Source organism: Borostomias antarcticus (assembly GCF_949987555.1).
Source record: "Borostomias antarcticus genome assembly, chromosome: 1".
NCBI classification, from domain to species: domain Eukaryota; kingdom Metazoa; phylum Chordata; class Actinopteri; order Stomiiformes; family Stomiidae; genus Borostomias; species Borostomias antarcticus.
In genome coordinates this window covers 6,943,791-6,963,950 of record NC_140234.1, presented here as the reverse complement: position 1 = coordinate 6,963,950, position 20,160 = coordinate 6,943,791, and positions in this window count along the sequence as shown.

Here is a 20,160-nt window from a genome sequence, read left to right as displayed (position 1 = left end):
CCCAGTGTCACTATAGAGGATGGACCAATGGGCCGCTGTCCCTGCTCTATGGGCCGTTCGTTAGCTCTTTTTTTTTTTTTTTAGATCGGCCCACAAGTAGGTCCGGCCCACCGGGCATTTGCCCGGTACGCCACATGGCCAGTCCGGCCCTGCCGACCGCCCTTCGTAACGTATCCCTTCGCTGTGGTATACCTTGGCTTAAGAAGGTTCTGGGAAACGAATCACCACCTAGAGGTGGACCTAACGACGTTCTTAAGAAGCACGTAGCGCTACGATGCCTTAACGATGCCTCTGGGAAACGCGGCCCTGGTCTATATACGACCATGATCTCCACTTAATATCACCAGAGAATAAAAGAAGTGAACGCACGCAGCAACGACCAGCAACAGAGAAATACACTGAAAACAGACCGCATGTCGGTATGTTCGCTTCACGCGCTTCCCTCTCAACATGGTCATACAAAACAGCTTGCTGAATTCCGAAAAGATGAATAAACTATTCTGTTTTCGATTCAAATGTGTATATGATCCCCTGGACTAAAAAACAAACAAACAAAAGAACAGTAACCCTCCCCTGGACTCAAATTAAAAAGAACAGTAACCCTCACCTGGACTCAAATTCAAAAACAGTCGTCTAACCCTCCCTTGTTCATTCGAAGTTCACTTCCTAAACCGAAGCCCCAAACGGCTTCGCTCTAATCTTTCAAAAATAAAAAATAACATACAACTTACCGAATTGAGGATTGTCGTAGCCTACAGTGAAAGGCTAGTGAGTAGGTTGTGATGGAAACGTTTGTTTACTCAAAAAGAATAAAGAGCTTGTCTCTTGTTTTCTTCAGATGGATGAAAAAATCTTTGCAATGGGGAATCTTTACAGGCGTGACAAACAATGTTCAACTGTGAAAAGTTTCCAAGGTAGAGAGAGACACAAATTACGAACACAATTTATATACACAGTCGTGACTGCTAGTCTTTTCAATGCTCTTAACCAATCGGTGAAAGCCGGGAACAATGACGCGTTTCACTATTCAGACCGCGTGATTTTTTTTACCAACCAACTTCTGCCATAACCACGCCCCCGCGAGTTTTGACCATAGACATTATAAAGAACTAGACTGGCCATTGTGCTGTAGAATTCCAATGGACTCACGTCCGACGTGGCAGCCATCTTGTGCAGGGCATCTCACTATGCGACGTCAATGATCCCACAGATTCACTGTGTAATGGTAGATGTTAGATCATCTGGGAGAAAGTCCCTGTAATTGTGCATGAGTGGCATTTTCTATCACTGGGATTAGCTGGAATGCTTGTATATTTATATTGCGACAAAAATGTTTTTTATTGTGACTTGCCAAGAGATTATAGATGCAGCCCCCCTGCCTCCCCCGCCAGTATACTGTTAAGGTCTACTCTGTATCTGGTGTATTCTCCAGGGTTCCCACTAATTTTTACCAATACAAATTACAACTTTTCCATGATTTTGACTTAACGTCTTGATGACCATGGGAACCCTGATTCTCAGTAGCACCAGTATCAACTAGAAAAACCACGTAGCGGCTATGCCTCCGCCCAACAATGCAAGTTGCAGTTAACATTCAGTTGGTCTTGAGAGAGGGCCCCTGTGTTGATGTGGATGGTGCTTGTGTATGCTAGCTTGCTGGTATTCTAGCTGTAATGCTAGCTGACACTAATGCTAGCTAGCATTACAGCTAGAATAGCTGTATCTAATTAGCATTAGATAGCTAGCATTAGCTAGCTGGCGCTAGCTTTATTGTTAGCGTTAGCATTAGCTAGCTAGTGTTAGTATTCAAAAGTGCCTTTTGTTTGACCTGACCTTTGACATTTGAATACCAAAATCTAATCCAAATAATCTAATTAAATCCAACTGGCAAGGCTCCGAACCGGTTCGAGGAACGGAAACGAAAACCGAAAACAAACGGTATTTTATGAGGAACTGAAACAAGAACGAAAACAAAATGGTCTTTAATTGTTCCAGAACAGAAACGTTAATTTGAAATCTTTAAAACCGGTTAATAACGTTATTTTTTCGTTCTTTGTAGTAGGCCTATAAAGCTTAAAATATTTTTTTTTTTAAAGAAGAAAATAAAAAAAAAGCTGAGCCTTTTATGGCCGAATAGGCAAAATTGAATTCATTACATTTGTAGCCTACATCTTGTCCTGTTTTTGTAATGTAGCCTAGGCCCCTAAATCTGTTATTTCACAGTCGGGATCTTAAATGCTTTCTTAGCGAAATGAAGAGATTGAGATATTACAAACACACCATAGCTTAGTTCAGACGTTTATGGTATGGTTAGAGATTATTAGCGTGTGGATACAGTCGTAGCCTATACCATATAGGCCTAGTGCCGTCTGAATAGGCCACGAGTAGGCCTAACGAAGCGCTCCGTTTAATGGCTATAACTTCCAGTCAGGTAAGGGCTTTTTATCGGCCTAGTGATCAAGAGATAGGCCTATTAAATGTTTTGCACTAAATTATATTTGCTGTCTTATAGGCATACAAGCAGCAGCAGTCTGGTGGATGTCTCTGAAATGTGTATCGCCACAAGAGAATATTTTTGTTTGCTATCTCAACTCAACTCAAATTTGATTTATAGAGCACATTTAAAAACGACTGTGGTCGAGCCAAAGAGCTGTACAGGTAGGTGGCAAGACATAAGTTAATACATAATAAATAAATGACAAAACATTATAAAACAAAATAAAAACAAACAATAGGCCTACAGGCACAGAATAAAATAGCTTGCAGCAGCAGCAATATTTTTTAAAAGGATGATGAGCTATCATGATGACTAATGATAGACCTGCACATTGTTTACGGTGTGGATTAAGGGCATTCGGGAATAGGACTAATGTTGCGTATTTCTTGTAAGATAATCAACAAGGCTTCACTACAGCACACATCACCAAGGCTAAGATTGTTGGCAATAAGGCCACCACAACCCTAGACTTGTTGATTATACCTTACAAGAAATACTGTAGGCCTATAGAGTCTTAATAGGTTAACAGCCCCGGAACGGTGAACGGAACGTTATTTTTCGTTCTTAACCGGTTCAGGAACGCTACGCTGGTGGCGGAACACGAGAACAGAAACGTTAAATATGCAGGTTCTGCTCGGAGCGAACCGATTGAAAAATAATTTCGTTTTTAAGCCCTGCCAACTGGACATTTTGGCCGAATATATACAAATTCTGTCAAGCCGTTCTTGAGATATCATGTTCAGCAGGCCGAAAACACCTTTTGTGATGTCAGTGACCCTTGACCTTTGACCCCCACAATGTAATCAGTTAATCCTTGAGTCCAACTGGACATTTTACCTAAATATGAACAAATTCTGTTAAACCGCAAAATACAAGTTTGACAATTAGCTATATGAGGGACTATCTCTATATACCCGCATAAAACAAGTCAAGATACTACATTATATAAAACTGTGTTAATAGTCGATGTGAGTGGAATAAATTATGTTATCTGTGTAATGTTAGCTTAGGGCAGCTAGACTAGTCTGTTATCCTAACCAGTTAGCTATGCAATTTAATTGTGAGATAAGTAAATAATTACCATTACAATAGGCTCTGTGCACCAGCTCCACTACTTCCTGAAAGTCATTTGGCATCTTTATTTCCTGTCCTATATAATTGGATTAAGTGATTAATCAGGTGTGCGCTGGGTCTGCCTCACACCTGATTAATCACTTAATCCAATCATATAGGACAGGAAATAAAGATGCCAAGTGACTTTCAGGAAGTAGTGGAGCTGGTGCACTGAGCCTATACCCATATTAGGCTACCATTCTCTTCCCGCAAACGCCTGAGTATTCATAAAACCTTAAAAGGCTAGTCTAACTGTATTTAGGCTGATACTTAAATATAATAAGAGTCACTAGTCACTTACCGAACAAAACGACAAGCAGCTCTGAAGCCCAACAGTAACATGTTCCAAATGATGCCCTGCGTAACATGGCGGTCTCGTCGGACGAGTCTAAAGGGGGCGTGGCCAGTCTAGTTCTTTATAATGTCTATGGTTCAGACCCGGTCTAGAGCCCGCCTCCTGAGACCGGAAACTACCTGACGCCCTTTTCTGGATATGTAATTGTAATATCTTGTACTATATTACATAATCAAGGTCGGACAGCGGCGGATCCATTTACTGACGTTTACTGATATACTTTGGAGAAGTGCATTACAGGGCATGGCCATCACTGACTAACTGACACTGCACTGCTATATCTACCTAGGTGATTAACAAGTAGTAGTGCCTAAGGTCAGGGGTGGCCAACCAGTCAGAGACTAAGAGCCACAAAAATTACTGTGGTACCACCCAGAGCCACACCATATATACTAGCGTTTCTCAACCTTTTTTTCAGTCACCGCACCCTTCATAAGTACTTAAAATCCCAAGGCACCCCAGTCTAAAATAAGAAGAAAAACATTACTGTCCATTAAATATACATTTAAAGTTAATTTATTTAAAATTAATACATACAACAAGATATTTTCTGACATAATATATTTTGGACTGGGCTGTGTTAGGATGGACTGGGCTGGGTTAGGCTGGGCTGGACTGGGTTAGGCTGGACTGGGCTGGGTTAGGCTAAACTGGGCTGGGCTGGACTGGACTAGGTTAGGCTGGACTGGGCTGGGTTAGGCTAAACTGGGCTGGGCTGGACTGGGCTGGGTTAGGCTGGACTGGACTAGGTTAGGCTGGACTGGACTGGACTGGACTGGACTGGACTGGGCTGGGTTGGGCTGGACTGGACTGGGCTCGAGATTTGAGGCTTTGAAATGTCCCAATGATGTCTTACCATTACGTTCTATGAAGAAAAAATTACTCTCCCCACTCGGGTAAAAAATGTCCTGTGTTCGTCTTCATATTTTATTTTAGCTGCGCATTTCTTTCCAGCCATTCTTTGGTTGTGTACAGTAGCCTAGGCTACTTTAGCTTTTGTCGTAATAGAGAATGACCCACGCAAAGCAAATTATTTTGTTTACAATAGGTGCGTTTACATGACAAATATTTTTCAATCTGGTTGATTTCAAGCTGATTTCAGCTTGAGCGTATGTGATACAAAGTAAACTGGTTGGATGTTTACATGCGACAACGAAACAAATGTTTCGAACGCGCACGCAGCCGTGAGTGATTGCGTTACGATGGTTACAAACAGCTGACTACGGAACTGTCGAGCATGCCTTGATTAGTCAAGTCTTGAACATGCGCAAAATGAACGCAAAACGCAGCATCAATCCGTTTCAAGGTAGTATACATGACGGACCAAACGGTTTCGAAAAGGTTTAAGTGATGATCCACTGATCATCCTTGAGATGTTTCTACAACTTAATTGGAGTCCATCTGTGGTAAATTCAACTGATTGGACATGATTTGGAAAGGCAGCCACCTGTATATATGAGGTCCCACAGATGACAGTGCATGTCAGAGCACAAACCAAGCCATGAAGTCAAAGGAATTGTCTGTAGAACTCAGAGACAGGATTGTATCGAGGCACAGATCTGGGGAAGGGTACAAAAAAAAATCTCTGCAGCATTGATGAAGGTCCCAACAAGCACAGTCGTCTCCAACATTTGTAAATGGAAGAAGTTGGAACCACCAGGACTCTTCCTAGAGCTGGCCACCTGGCCAAACTGAGCAATCAGGGGAGAAGGGCCTTGGTCAGGGAGGTGACCAAGAACCCGATGGTCACTCTGACAGAGCTCCAGCGTTCCTCTATGGAGATGGGAGAACCTTCCAGAAGGACGACCATCTCTGTAGCACTCCACCAATCAGGCCTTTATGGTAGAGTGGCCAGACTTAAGCCACTCCTCAGTAAAAGGCACATGACAGCCCACTTTGAGTTTACCAAAAGACACCTAAAGGACTCTCAGACCATGAGAAACAAATAAACTCTGGTCTGGTGGAACCAATATTGAATGCTTTGGCCTGAATGCCAAGTTTCATGTCTAGAGGAAACGAGGCACCACTCATCACCTGGCTAATTCTATCCGTACAGTGAAGCATGGCGGTGGCAGCATCATGCTGTGGGGATGTTTTTCAGCGGCAGGAACTGGAAGACTAGTCAAGATCGAGGGAAAGATGAATGCAGCAATGCACAGAGAGGTCCTTGATGAAAACCTGCTCCAGAGCGCTCTGGACTTCAGACTGGGGCGAAGATTCACCTTAAACCATTAAACCCCTGGAATTTGTCCAGAAAGCTGCTCTGTGCCTGGAATTCAACCACCCCAAGTTTTTTCATACAACCTCCTTTCTCCGTTCTCTACACTGATTCCCTGTAGCAGCTTACATCCAGTTTAAAACTCTGGTACTAGCCTGCTGGGCAATGAAAGGAACAGCTCCCTCCTACCTCCAGGCCATGATCAAACCCTACACTCCCGCCTGACCACTACACTCTGCTACCTCGGGAGGACTGGTTGCCCCGTCACTGCGAGACCCCTGTAGTCAAATGACGCGGTCACAGCTCTTCTCTGTCCTGGCCCCACAGTGGTGGAATGAACTACCCACTGACGTCAGGACAGTAGAGTCGCAGCCCATCTTTCGCTGCAGGCTCAAAACAGACCTCTTCAAGAGGTACAGTACTACCAGGAGTATTACTGTACCAAGCACCTATTCTATTTTTAGTTTGCTATTCTTCACTTTGCCTTCAGCACTAGATTATGCTCTTAGTCACTTGTTTTAGAAAGGTGATGCACTTGTGAGTTCTGGCAACTACTTTAAATGCAATTATTGTTATTATTACTTTGGATAAAAGTGTCAGCTAAATGACTGTAATATATTGTAATGTAGCTAGCTAGATAGGTTTTAAGTGGATTAATTGGAAGGCCACAACATATTGACATCATGTTCATTCAAATCAAAACATTTGCTGATTTTGTGTTTTGTGGATGGGTGTATTGCTGTTTTGAAATAAATCATTTTCATCTGGATCTGGATTGCTGTTTTGAAATTAATCATTTTCATCTGGATCTGGATTGCTGTTTTGAAATAAATTATTTCATCTGGATATGTTTCACTAATAGGATAAAGATGATCACTTAGAATAACTTTGTATTGACTGGTAATGGCTCTACACTTTCAGTTTCCAAGTGGTTTCACACTATGGACGTGTGGGGGAGCATGTGGTGTACACTAAGAGAATGCTATTGACCTGAATGCTTCAGGTGGTTCACATTCATTTGGGGATTTATGGTTTTTGTGTTCAAATAAGAGCAGTTAAAACAGATCAGTCAATTTTGGCCTTGAACACTATAAAACGGGGGCTCATTTTAGACCGTGAACCCAGGTGAGTTGTGGCTGTGGGTGTGTATGGGGATGTTTTCCATCTGCTGGATGAACATAATATTGTCTTACCCATTCATTTCCTATAGCGGGTCATTTTACCCATTCAATTCCTATGGCGGGTCATTTTAAACCCAGAACAGCACCCTGATCAGCTTGATCTCACTCTACAACAGATTCAGCTTCATCAAGGTGATCAATATTTCCTCTGCAACATGCATTTTCAAGTTGGCCATATAGAACGGCTAAACTAAAAAAGAACTGTACATGCTGACGAAATGCATCACAGGCAGAGGTCTGTGCTCTCTTAGCGCTATTCTAGTTATTGTCATGTTTCTGTAACACTATTTAACTGGCCACCCGAAGACCTTCATCAACATGCAATGATAGCAGTCAACCACACAGTGGGGGTGTTGCACAGAGCTCAGCTAGGAGACCTCAAACTGCAAGCAGAGGATGCAGATTATCAGATTATAAACACTATGAAGAGTGAAGATGTTCTTCTGAAACTCACACAGACCTAGGCCTGGTCTCCTACTGGTACACTGGGCTCCTCCAGATACACTGGTCTCTACTGGTACACTGCACTCACAGAAATATTGAAGCCTAACTTTTAAGATTTATGTAATTTAATTGCATGACAAATTTCCATGAATTTGCTTTAGGTAGTTGTAACATAAATGTACCTAATAAACTTTACATGATGCATATTTGTCAGTGTAATAAAACCTATTTATTTGAAATGCATAATCACCAGGTTTATGTATTCAGTATAAATAAAGTATTTTTGCTTTAAATCCATAATAATCAGATTATGTATTCAAAATACATAACGTTTATTTGTTTGAAATGCATAATAATCAGGTTATCTATTCAAGATTAATAATATATTTGTTTGAAATACATAATAATGAGGCTTATGCAATAAACCTAATTAAATCAAAATGCATCACATTTATGTAATTTTTTGATTAACACCCAATGGATTTAACATTCTTTTCCATTCACGTGATATCTAACAAATTCAGTTACATCAGTAGAATTTCCCCCAGTCTCTCACATACGTTTCTGTTATCGTGAGGTGAACCATAACCCTTACTGTACATATTTTGTTGTGTTTTGAATCTGTGACTTCCTGTACACAGCAGCTCAATGTAAATCAGGCTTTATACCCTATTTCCATACAGCAAATGTGCTTGTTATGGTCTGTGGGCACAGCTTCAGAACTATGTAGCCAGGTGACCGTTAGGACGGCAGGCCAGTGAAGAACTGGCTACTCAGACAGGGACGCAAACCCCAACAAGATCCCCACTATGATTTCATCGGCCATGGAGAGGAAGCCATGAGGATGGAGGAGCATGTCTGTGAGACAGAGAGAGAGAGAGAGAGAGAGAGAGAGAGAGAGAGAGAGACGTTACAGACGTGCTAGGGACATACTAGACGTTTCAATCACACACACACACAGACACAAACAAACACACATACACACACATGCACATCATTGATTGATTGATAATTTCCTTAATAAGTCTGTACAGAAGTCTAGTGTTCACCTGTTTGTAGACCTCCTTGCCAACCCCATAACTGAGCATGTACTGAGATAGAAGAGAAATGAGGGGGGTGGGTTTAATCAACAGAAGATAAAAGATGGTGCCCCTTTCTTTGTCACCATAGGGAACTCTCCTTTATACTGTTTATTGAGAGAGAAAGAGACAGACAGAGAGAGAGACAGAGATGATGCTGCCAGCTAAGGTTGCTGCTCCTACAGTATGTGTGTGTTTGTGTGTGTCCATGTGTGTGTGAGTGTGTATCAGTCTATGTGTGTGTGTGCATGTGTGTGTGTCTGTCTGTGTGTGTGTGTCAGTCTGTGTGTGTGTGTGCGTGATCTTTAGCACTTTGTGGTCGATATTTCCTTATCAACCAAACCAGTTAAGTTGGTAGAACGTTCTATCCTGCAAAGGGCAAAGGCGCTCTCACAAGAGATTCACGCACTTAGCCATGTTTGTGAGTATACCAGTGAGGTGCAACGGCCTGTTTCCTCACCACCGCCACATCCTGCTTCCCCTTACTCAATCTTTCACAGCGAGCCTGAGGATCAAATTGTGAAACAAAACACACACAGCCATACCAAACATACTGTAACTGATTCTTATGGCTTTGTTCTATTATTTCTATCACATCATTACTTTCAAACAAATCATTTACTTAAAACTAAACATAATAACATTTCTCTCAAATCTTAAATGTATAGTTCCAGTCTATGTGTATGTGTATATATATATATGTTCTTCCTCAGTGTGTGAATGCCTGTGTGAGTGAGGTGTGTTCTTTATGGGTGTTTGAGTGTAGGTGTGTGTGTTAATGTCTGCATTTAAAAGTACTGTAAGCGTGTAGCAAAGCACAATATGATCAGCATGTTTCAACAGATCAGGTTTGTATTCAAAAGGGTACTTATTCGAAAGGATCTGCCATCATCCCTTTCAAGGCGTTAAGACACTCATCTGTCTCTCCTTGAGCATGTTCGGTGGCCTCCTCAGCGGAGAGGTCAATCACCAGTTGCCCTGGACTCTGACCCATGGTTTCTTCCCCTGTATAGCTCAGGAATGGATCTGGCGAGCCGCTCACAAGAGCCGCCGTCCAGGTTGGCTGACCTGGTTCTTCTTTGACTTCGACCAGGCCAATGGTAGGCTTACCAGCCTTTTCTGATAACTTCCTCGCCTTAGCCTCTCTGTTCCTCACCTCTAAGATACCTGCCTTTTCCCCTGGGGACATCTTAACCCAGACATTCTGAGGAATTCTGGTGTAAGGCCTCTTTGAACCGGCATTATCTCGGAGACTACTCCTGTCAGCCTTCACTGATCTTTTCTTGGAACCTTTTGCTGGTGCCACCCCCGTACCGGGCGCACCGACGGTTGATCCCCAGGCAGGCGACCCTTCGGTTTTGGCGGCCAGGTCGACAGTATTGATAGATGGCTCACTGTGAAGCTCATCCCCTGACAGTGTCCCTGCTGCTTGGCCTTTCCGGGCAGAAGCAGGAGTTTGGGATGATTCCCCCAGTCCTCATAGCTGAACAGGCTGCAGAACTTGAACTGTGGAAGAGAAAACAAGGCACAAACACACAGCGGCTTGTCACACAGCCAATCAGAACACACATACCTGCTGATGCATGTTTGTGATAAGAACACTGTTAGACGACTGGTGTCTGGTGACTAGTGAGCCAGTCTTGTCTTGTTATTGTTCCGTTTGGTGCGCCAGACCTCAGATAATTTGAGGCCCTAATATTAGCTAGACAAATATTTGTCAAAGAATCATGTTATTGACATGTCACACAGCAAAATACATGATTATATCTGATGAAGGGCCAAAAAGCCTTGTATGTACGGCACTACAATATCAAATAAATTCAACAAATTAATCTGAGACTATGAATCGTGTCAACATGAATATTCCTGCTACATTGGCGAAGCACTTAATTGTACCCTAACTTACACCTGATGTAATTTGCACACACAAACATACACAGACTGGACGTTCACACCGATTGAGGGGGGGGGGGGGCAAATTCCATCAGGTGTAAGTGGGGGGCTCTGGTTGGGAACCCCTGCTCTAATCCATATTGTGACACTGTTCGACAGTGTATAGCAGGCCACCATGGAAATGGAGAAAAGTTAAATCTGGTGTTGTGATCTGAGGTTGTTTGTGGTTGTTTCTGGCACACAATACATTTCCCACTACATCTACCATGTCATGAAAATGTCATTTTTTAAATCATGAACATTAGAGATTTATTGAGCAAGAATGTGCAGTGAATATGAGGAGAGCATGGCTGGCTTCAGATAGCTCTAAGTAAAAAATGATAAATGTTGCAGCTTATTTACACTGTAGCAATCCTGGATGAACATATTAGTAGGCCTACATACTGTGATGGGAATGAGTTGTGGGACTCTGGACTGAGCATGGATTCACTGATTGACTGAATTGAACACAGGTGGGACTGATTGAGATGTAAGCAGACAACAGGCTGGTCAGATGAAGAGATGTAAACAAAATGAAGAAACGGTAACAGCTACAAATAAATACATAAATAAGTTAAAAAATCATGTCACAGCATAATGCCTGAGTATGTACATGTATTAGCATTTTTATTCTGCATCCCCCCTGGGCTTGAACTCTTGTTGAGTTACCTGCCATGTGAGAAGCCATAGCTGGTTTCATACTGACTTAAGCAATCACAAGGGCTGCATGTAACTGTCACAGGTGCATTGAGGTTTCAGCAGTTTTCACAAAACCACCGGAAACACCAGGGACTATGCACAGCTACTGCAAATGGAACAGACAAAGAACAAGATGGGAGCTACTGTACATGTAGGCTAGAAATACTGTACACATACTAACGAGGCAGATGGAAAACAATCAAACAATCAGTGGCACATGTCTCTCAATCAGAGACAATTTAGCCAGTTGTAGTCCTAGGTCCGCTATTGGGGCAGAGTTGCCAACAACAACAAGTACTGTACACATGTAAACATGTTGTCCCCCACCCATTATGCATGTTCCCTTGTGGTATCAAGCCCCCTGCTTCTCATTAGGTGTTTTTATACAGAGATCCCACTTTATTGCCCTGTAGAAGACCCCTCAATTTTCCAAGTGTGTATCTCTGCAGGCCCAGAGACTTCCAGGGGGCGGGTCAACTGTCAATCAATTTCTTCTTTGGCCAATCAGAGACTGACAATCGTCTTGTCAATCAAAAACTCATTTAGCCTGAAACGGTTGTCAATCACTTTTTAATTTGGCGAATCGCCTTTCTCTTAGGAGAAGGGGCATGGTGGAAATGACGCTAGCTAGTTAGCTAGCTGTCTACATTGACTATTTGCTAGCTTGCTAGTTACGTAGACCTAATGCAATTTGTAATGGAGTTAGATTGACTGGATTACATGACTGTGTGTGAGAGAGAAATTATATTTTTAATGTAAATCATGTAGCTTGAAAGACGTAATCCATCAACCTCCCTGATAAAAGCCTCACCAAGACTCCCCTTGGTATTCTCTTAGTAGGCCTATGATCAATGTTATGGCTTGTGGGTAGAGGCTAGCAATGGTCTACACTAGCCCAGGGGCAGGGGAGCATCACTAGCCTACTGATCCATAGCCAGGACTGGGATGCCCTCAGCAGAGGTCCCAAGTCAGTCTTCCAGTCATTCAGCCAGCCTGTCAGTAGATGTGCTCTACTTGTATTGATTTGTTCATACACTAGAATTCCAGCACGGGTTATGTTCTTGAATGCTTCTGGTGACTAGCAGTTCTCTTAGCAACCTAATTTAATCCCCATCACTGTTTTCAGATCCACATAGGGGAAACATATGGCTGAGAGAGGAGTGTGGAGGAAAATCAACAGTACCACACACACACACACACACTTGCATAACCAACCAAGCAAGTTCTACCGTTCTATACCACAAATATAAGTTTGAGAACCTAGGATACATACAGCCCGCCTAAGGGGGTTCTAATGTACTGACCTCCCGGCACAGGCCTGACCCTGCTGGCAAGCTGCCTTGGTCCTAGTCAAGGAACAAGCGTTTCAGCTTCTGCTCACCTGTATGCATCTTATACCATGCTGACTGGCCTGGACTAGTCACCACATCCACAGTCTAGCCAAGTTAGAGATACCCTTGTGCATTTTACAAAACAAGTGTCATACAATTAAGGTCATCATTTGTGCAGCATGTGTGCTGTAAGTGTAAAGACAAGATACAGATCATTTTCTCCAGGTTTTATTGAATAGCTTGTAGACCACGCTGAAACACTGGGCTGAAAGTTCAGTTGTACAAGGCGGACCTGGGAGACCATTCAGGACACCTTGTTTGGGTCGAGGCTCTGCTTAGTCTGCTGGCCCAGGTGAACTATCAAACTGGATGTACTGACGCTGAGAATGGAGACATACACACATGACACAGCTGGCCGACACTTCCTGCACTCTAAGAGGTTAGGGTTAGGGCTAGACTGAATGTAGGTTGGCATAAAATAATACATATTTATTTTTAAATGGATGGAAAGATGCTGCCCATGCCTAGATCTTTATGTCTATTCAGCATGTCTGTTCTCACCCACTGAGGTCCCATCACCAAACGTGAAGCCTCGGATACAATAATAAAACAGGGGCAGATAATGAGAGATAGAGAGAGAGAGACAGACAGACAGATATGTAGACAGATGGGTTAAAAATTAGAACAGTTAGTGTTGTGATCAGACGGTACAACCAAAATGTCACCTCAGTGTAGTGATGCAGACAGAATTATGAACACCTGCTCCTTGCTTAGAAGGAGGTTATCATCTGCCCTCTGAAACATTCAGGACCAGGGCCGTACGCAGGATTTTTGTAATACCAAGGTCATTTAGTTGTGGTGCTTCAATCTGGTGCACTTTGAGAGCAGAATTAAGAGGCTAGATATATAAAGAACACACATCATATTGGATTAATATCATCTTTAACAGAGCAGTGGAGGTCATCCAGAGAGGACACAACTTAAGTGAATGTTGATGAGAACACACCATCTATTAGAAACATGAGACTAGCTCCTCCTGTCACCTCTCTCCCAGCCTGGCCTCTTCCACTGTGGTGTCCATGTTGGTCTCCTCCTGTCACCTCTCCTCCTGTCTTTTGTCCATGTTGGTCTCCTCCGGTCACCTCTCCTCCACTGTGGTGTCCATTTTCATCTCCTGTCCACAAATTAACAAAGCATAAACATAAGCTATAAACAAACACACACCCACCCACCCACCCATCCACCCATCCATCCATCCATCCATCCACATTTATTATATTTTTTAATCTTGCCAGGATCTAACTTAATGTAGTGTCTCTTTGGCTAACATCAGGTATCTCACCTCTCATCTCTATGTCCTCTCCTCCTGTCCCCTCTCTTCCACTCTCTTGTACCTCTTGGTTTCCTGTCAACAAATTATATATTTTTAACCGAACATAATCATGCATACTGTGTATATTTATACACACCTACATACCTGTCTATTTGTTTATCTATATACAGACATACAATTTATCCAGTCAATGTGCTTTTCCCATCATGTTAAGTAAAGAGTAGGCAGTGTACCACCATCATCACCTCTTTCTTTTTGATCTTGTCCTCAACAGTTCGCTTTCCAAAGCTGAGCTTTGTTTGATGAAATCTTTTCATCTTCTCCCTCTCTTTCCCCCTCTCTCTCTCTGTCAGTGAAGAAAGCAAACACACGGTCAACTGTTATGTGAATAACGGCCTCTGCTATAGTTGCAATGGAAAAGAGGGGGCTTCATTTCAACATGAATTTCAACCATTTACACGTCATTGACGATTTATCAGTCACAGACAAGCAACGTGCCAGCAGTTGACTTGTGTGATTTACACTGTTCCTGAAGTACTGTCTGACAATAGGCTCTTTGCACAAGCTCTACTACTTCCTGAAATTCTACAGGCATATTTATTTCCTGTCCTGTACTATTGGATGGAAGTGATTAATCAGGTGTGCGGCACCTGCTGGCCACCATTGGTGAGTGAATGAGAGAAGATATTGTAAAGCGCTCTATGCTTTAGAAGTGCACTCCACTCACAATGACATATCTGGTGCTCTATATAATGCAGTTGTACAGGATGGAGCAGAGCAGCCCAGGTTTGTTGTCATGTGGGATAATGTTAGTTTCCACCGCGCTGCTCTGGTCTGGGACTGGTTCACCAACCACCATACATAACTTCACAGGTGGATACACCGTTACCCCCTTACTCCCCATTCCTCAGTCCCATTGAGGAATTATTTTCATTTTGGCGTTGGAAGGTTTATGAACACCAACCATATACCCGCATGACTCTCCCTGGGAGCAATGGAAGAGGCATGCAGAGACACTGAGGGGGGGGGTCAGTCCAGGGTTGGATACTGAGGGGGGGTCAGTCCAGGGTTGGATCCTGAGGGGGGTCAGTCCAAGGTTGGATCCTGAGGGGGGGTCAGTCCAGGGTTGGATACTGAGGTGGGGTCAGTCCAGGGTTGGATACTGAGGTGGGGTCAGTCCAGGGTTGGATATTGGGGGGGGGGGGTCAGTCCAGGGTTGGATACTGAGGCAGGCACACAAATGAACACACTCTCTACAGTACCTCTCTCAGGTTACACAATATTTATTAAAAAGGCTAATGAAAAAAAAACATTCTGAAAAGTTAGGGTTAGAGTTTAAAATGCAGCTGTCCAGCCATCCAACCAACGCCAACAGTCACAACAAATACATTTCCATCCCAGTTTGTGTTCCATGTCTGGTGCGCATCCACTGCTTTTAAAATAATCTCAAATCCAAAAAATTAGGCTACTTATTCCAATCTAGATCCAATCTTCCAAAGAGATACAGTTGTAAGCCATGAACTCAACCAGGTATATTGGAATTCATTTAAACAGTCCCTTTGCAATCACCATTTCATCTACTTTGTGTTGCAGTATTATTTGTTTTATTCTTTCATGTTTTTAAAGCAATCGACTTTGACCAAGAGGACGAAATTAAGTCCATCCATTCACCCAACGTCCTCCTTGAGCGCAGCATTCCATAGGCCTATAGGATAAGGCCTGCCGTATTATTCATTTCACCAAGGATCTTCCTCAAGTTCCTCTTTTCATTTTCTCCAGTAATCCAAACTCCATATCCAATTCCTATTTTGATCATTGGCTCACACCTGAATAAACCAATTGCTTGTAGAGTGATTACAGATCTGATTTCAGAATATTATTCCAGATTAAACTGTATAACATATTTGAGGGGTTCTTTTGCAAAAGCAAACATCTCCTTTTACTGGCCTAATAGGTAACCTAAATAATGTTTGCCCATATCTGTGGTGCGGTTTAAAATAGTAGGCTTATTCATCTCTTGATGGTGATGTTTTAGAACGACACCATGCGGGACAGACAGTTGGCATATTCGTAAAAACATTCACATACCCCGATAGATATTCATTATTATTATCAAGTCTCATCATAATACGGGAGATATCATGAGGGAATGGATGAAGGACATAACACTAAATGATTGTAAGGACTATATATCGGAACATTTGGACTGTACTTTTCTTTGAACAAGAGAATATTATTATTTGAGGTGTCTATTCTTATGTAGGTTATGATTTGAAGTGTCTACTTTTTGGGGGGAACATGTCAACATGGAATACAGTGAAATTCCTCCTATGATATTATCCGCTTGTCTGATTAACTATAGTATACAGTAAGACACTATGTAGCTCAAACTCGTGAATCATCTGTTTTATTGTTATAAGGTGAAGTGAACACAGAGTTACAATGTAACCCTATTCCTATAGTTTTTTTTTCTCAAAGGCCTCCGGATCTGCCTACTACACTAGAACGCATCTCCGGATTTCAAGCACCAAAACGTAGCCCCGGACGTATCGATCTGCCTCCCGAAAAACTCAGTAGTGTAATCCAGTCCTAAGGCTATGGCTATGACTTCTCTCCTGTATGAACACGCTGATGTGTCTTTAAATCTCCTGACGTAGTGAAGTTCTTTCCACACTGGTCACAGTGGTATGGCTTCTCTCCTGTATGAACACACTGGTGTTTCTTTAAATTTCCTGACGCAGTAAAGTTCTTTCCACACTGGTCACAGTGGTATGGCTTCTCTCCTGTATGAACACGCTGATGTGTCTTTAAATATCCTGACGTAGTGAAGTTCTTTCCACACTGGTAACAGTGGTATGGCTTCTCTCCTGTATGAACACGCTGGTGTGTCTTTAAATCTCCTGATGTAGTGAAGTTCTTTCCACACTGGTCACAGTGATATGGCTTCTCTCCTGTATGAACACGCTGGTGTTTCTCTAAATTTCCTGACGTAGTGAAGTTCTTTCCACACTGGTCACAGTGGTATGGCTTCTCTCCTGTATGAACAAGCTGGTGTTTCTTTAAATTTCCTGACGCAGTAAAGTTCTTTCCACACTGGTCACAGTGGTATGGCTTCTCTCCTGTATGAACACGCTGATGTGTCTTTAAATCTCCTGATGCAGTGAAGTTCTTTCCACACTGGTCACAGTGGTATGGCTTCTCTCCTGTATGAACACGCTGGTGTTTCTTTAAATTTCCTGACGCAGAAAAGTTATTTCCACACTGGTCACAGTGGTATGGCTTCTCTCCTGTATGAACACGCTGGTGTATCTTTAAATGTTCTGACGTAGTGAAGTTCTTTCCACACTGGACACAGTGGTATGGCTTCTCTCCTGTATGAACACGCTGGTGTGTCTTTAAATATCCTGACGTAGTGAAGTTCTTTCCACACTGGTCACAGTGGTAAGGCTTCTCTCCTGTATGAACACGCTGGTGTGTCTTTAAATATCCTGACGTAGTGAAGTTCTTTTCACACTGGACACAGTGGTATGGCTTCTCTCCTGTATGAACACGCTGGTGTTTCTTTAAATGTTCTGACGTAGTGAAGTTATTTCCACACTGGTCACAGTGGTATGGCTTCTCCCCTGTATGAAAACGCTGGTGTGTCTTTAAATATCCTGACGAAGTGAAGTTCTTTCCACACTGGTCACAGTGGTATGGCTTCTCTCCTGTATGAACACGCTGATGTGTCTTTAAATGTTCTGACGTAGTGAAGTTCTTTCCACACTGGTCACAGTGATATGGCTTCTCTCCTGTATGAACACGCTGGTGTGTCTCTAAATTTCCTGACGTAGTGAAGTTCTTTCCACACTGGTCACAGTGGTATGGCTTCTCTCCTGTATGAACACGCAGGTGTTTCTTTAAATTTCCTGATGTAGGGAAGTTCTTCCCACACTGGTCACAGTGGTGTGGCTTCTCTCCTGAATGAACACGCTGGTGTTTCTTTAATTCTCCTGAAGTAGTAAAGTTCTTTCCACACTGCTCACAATGGTATGGCTTCTCTCCTGTATGAATACGCTGGTGTGTCTTTAAGCTTGTTGACGTAGTGAAGGTCTTCCCACACTGGTCACAGTGGTATGGCTTCTCTCCTGTATGAACACGCTGGTGTTTCTTTAACTTTCCTGACGTAGTGAAGTTCTTTCCACACTGGTCACAGTGGTATGGCTTCTCTCCTGTATGAACACGCTGATGCGTCTTTAAATCTCCTGATGCAGTGAAGTTCTTTCCACACTGGTCACAGTGGTATGGCTTCTCTCCTGTATGAACACGCTGGTGTTTCTTTAAATTTCCTGACGCAGTAAAGTTCTTTCCGCACTGGTCACAGATGTATGGCTTCTCTCCCGTATGAACACGCTGGTGTATCTTTAAATTTCCTGACTTAGTGAAGTTCTTCCCACACTGTTCACAGTGGTACGGTCTTGGCTTGTCTGTGTCTCTCTGTCTCTGGGCGGGAGCTGGGGTGAGGGGGGTGTTGGAGGTGGTGATAGGGAGTGATTGAGAGGAGGAGGAGGAGGAGAGAATCTCTGGTCTGATCTGTCTGTTCGAGAGACGAGAGAGACAGACATAGAGGTTGTCATGGCTCCTCTTGAGGTGCTTGTTGAGGTAGATCTGGGAGGTGTAGGTGAATGGGCACTCAGAGCAGGAGAACACCTGAGTCTGTGACAAGTCTGACATCACTCCTGGGAGAGTAAATGAAAAAGAGACAAACATTAAAAAGGATTCTCACACCTCTATTACAAGTGCAAATACTGTATAGAGTGTTTATACGTAGCTAGTTGGGGGGAAACACAACGACAACAGAACTTCAGATTGAGGACAGGAGAGAGAAAGATATGCAAGAGGTTCCTCTAGCTGAGAGAGAGAGGGAGAGTGAAAGCATGATGATGCATTACATCTTAAATGGTGTTAAGAGACTCGCGTTGATGTATCTGATTGGCGAGAGAACATTTACGCTGAGTTATTAACTATGGGAAATTTTTAACTTTAAAACATGTAAATAAAACATGTAAATAATGTAATGTAATGCATCATCCCCAACATGGGCGGCAGCAGTGAGTAGGCTAAACAAAGGGGAGAGTGCCGAATCGCCGGTGGAAGAAGACAGTCGATGCGCTTTGGATATTAGCCATTTAAGGCGAGACACGGCAGGTGAAAACATCGTTTTTCATTGCCCTGGTCAAATTCGAGATTTTGTGCTATTTTGCTTCCATAACATGTCTTCTTTCAGACTAGTGGAAATAAAACATAAAAAATACGCATTTAGATGTTTATTTTACTTCATTTAGTCTGTTTGCGTCTGTAGATTCTTCCTAAATTCACCAAAAGTTAGCATTGTAACGCAGTATGTCACACCGCGATCGTTGTTTGCATCATAGCAATCCATATATTTTTGGAAAGGTCTCTTTAACGAGCGTAAAGTTGTCACAACCAAACTTGATAATGTTGTTTGTATCAGCAACCAATCGTGGACATAGAAAGGGGGGTTTAATGCTAAGCGTGAAATCTCATTGGCTGGTGTCGATTTCTGAGAACGTGATTGGTTCAGATTCGTCACGTGACGTGCTGGACACTTCCTGATAGCTTTCAGCGGGACCTTTAAAAATCTCAAGATGCCGACGCCAATTAGTGTAAATCGCTCACAGAAAAGACGACAACAGTTGTCACTTGCAAGGTGTAATCGGAAAAAGGGAATGGAAGAGAAGGGAAAGCAATCGAATGAAGCAGACGGTGAAATTACTTCACAAAGTGCATCGATGCGCAAGCTGTCAGCCGGACAACAGGAGAGAGACCAACGCGCCACAGCAGTGGCTAATTCATTCACGTTTGAATGAACTGATCGCCGGGTTGATTTGTCCCAATTGTGCAGGGACAGGGCTTAAAATAAACATTGATCCACAGAATCGTGGGTTCTGTTGCAGTTTGCTTCTAGAGTGCAGTTT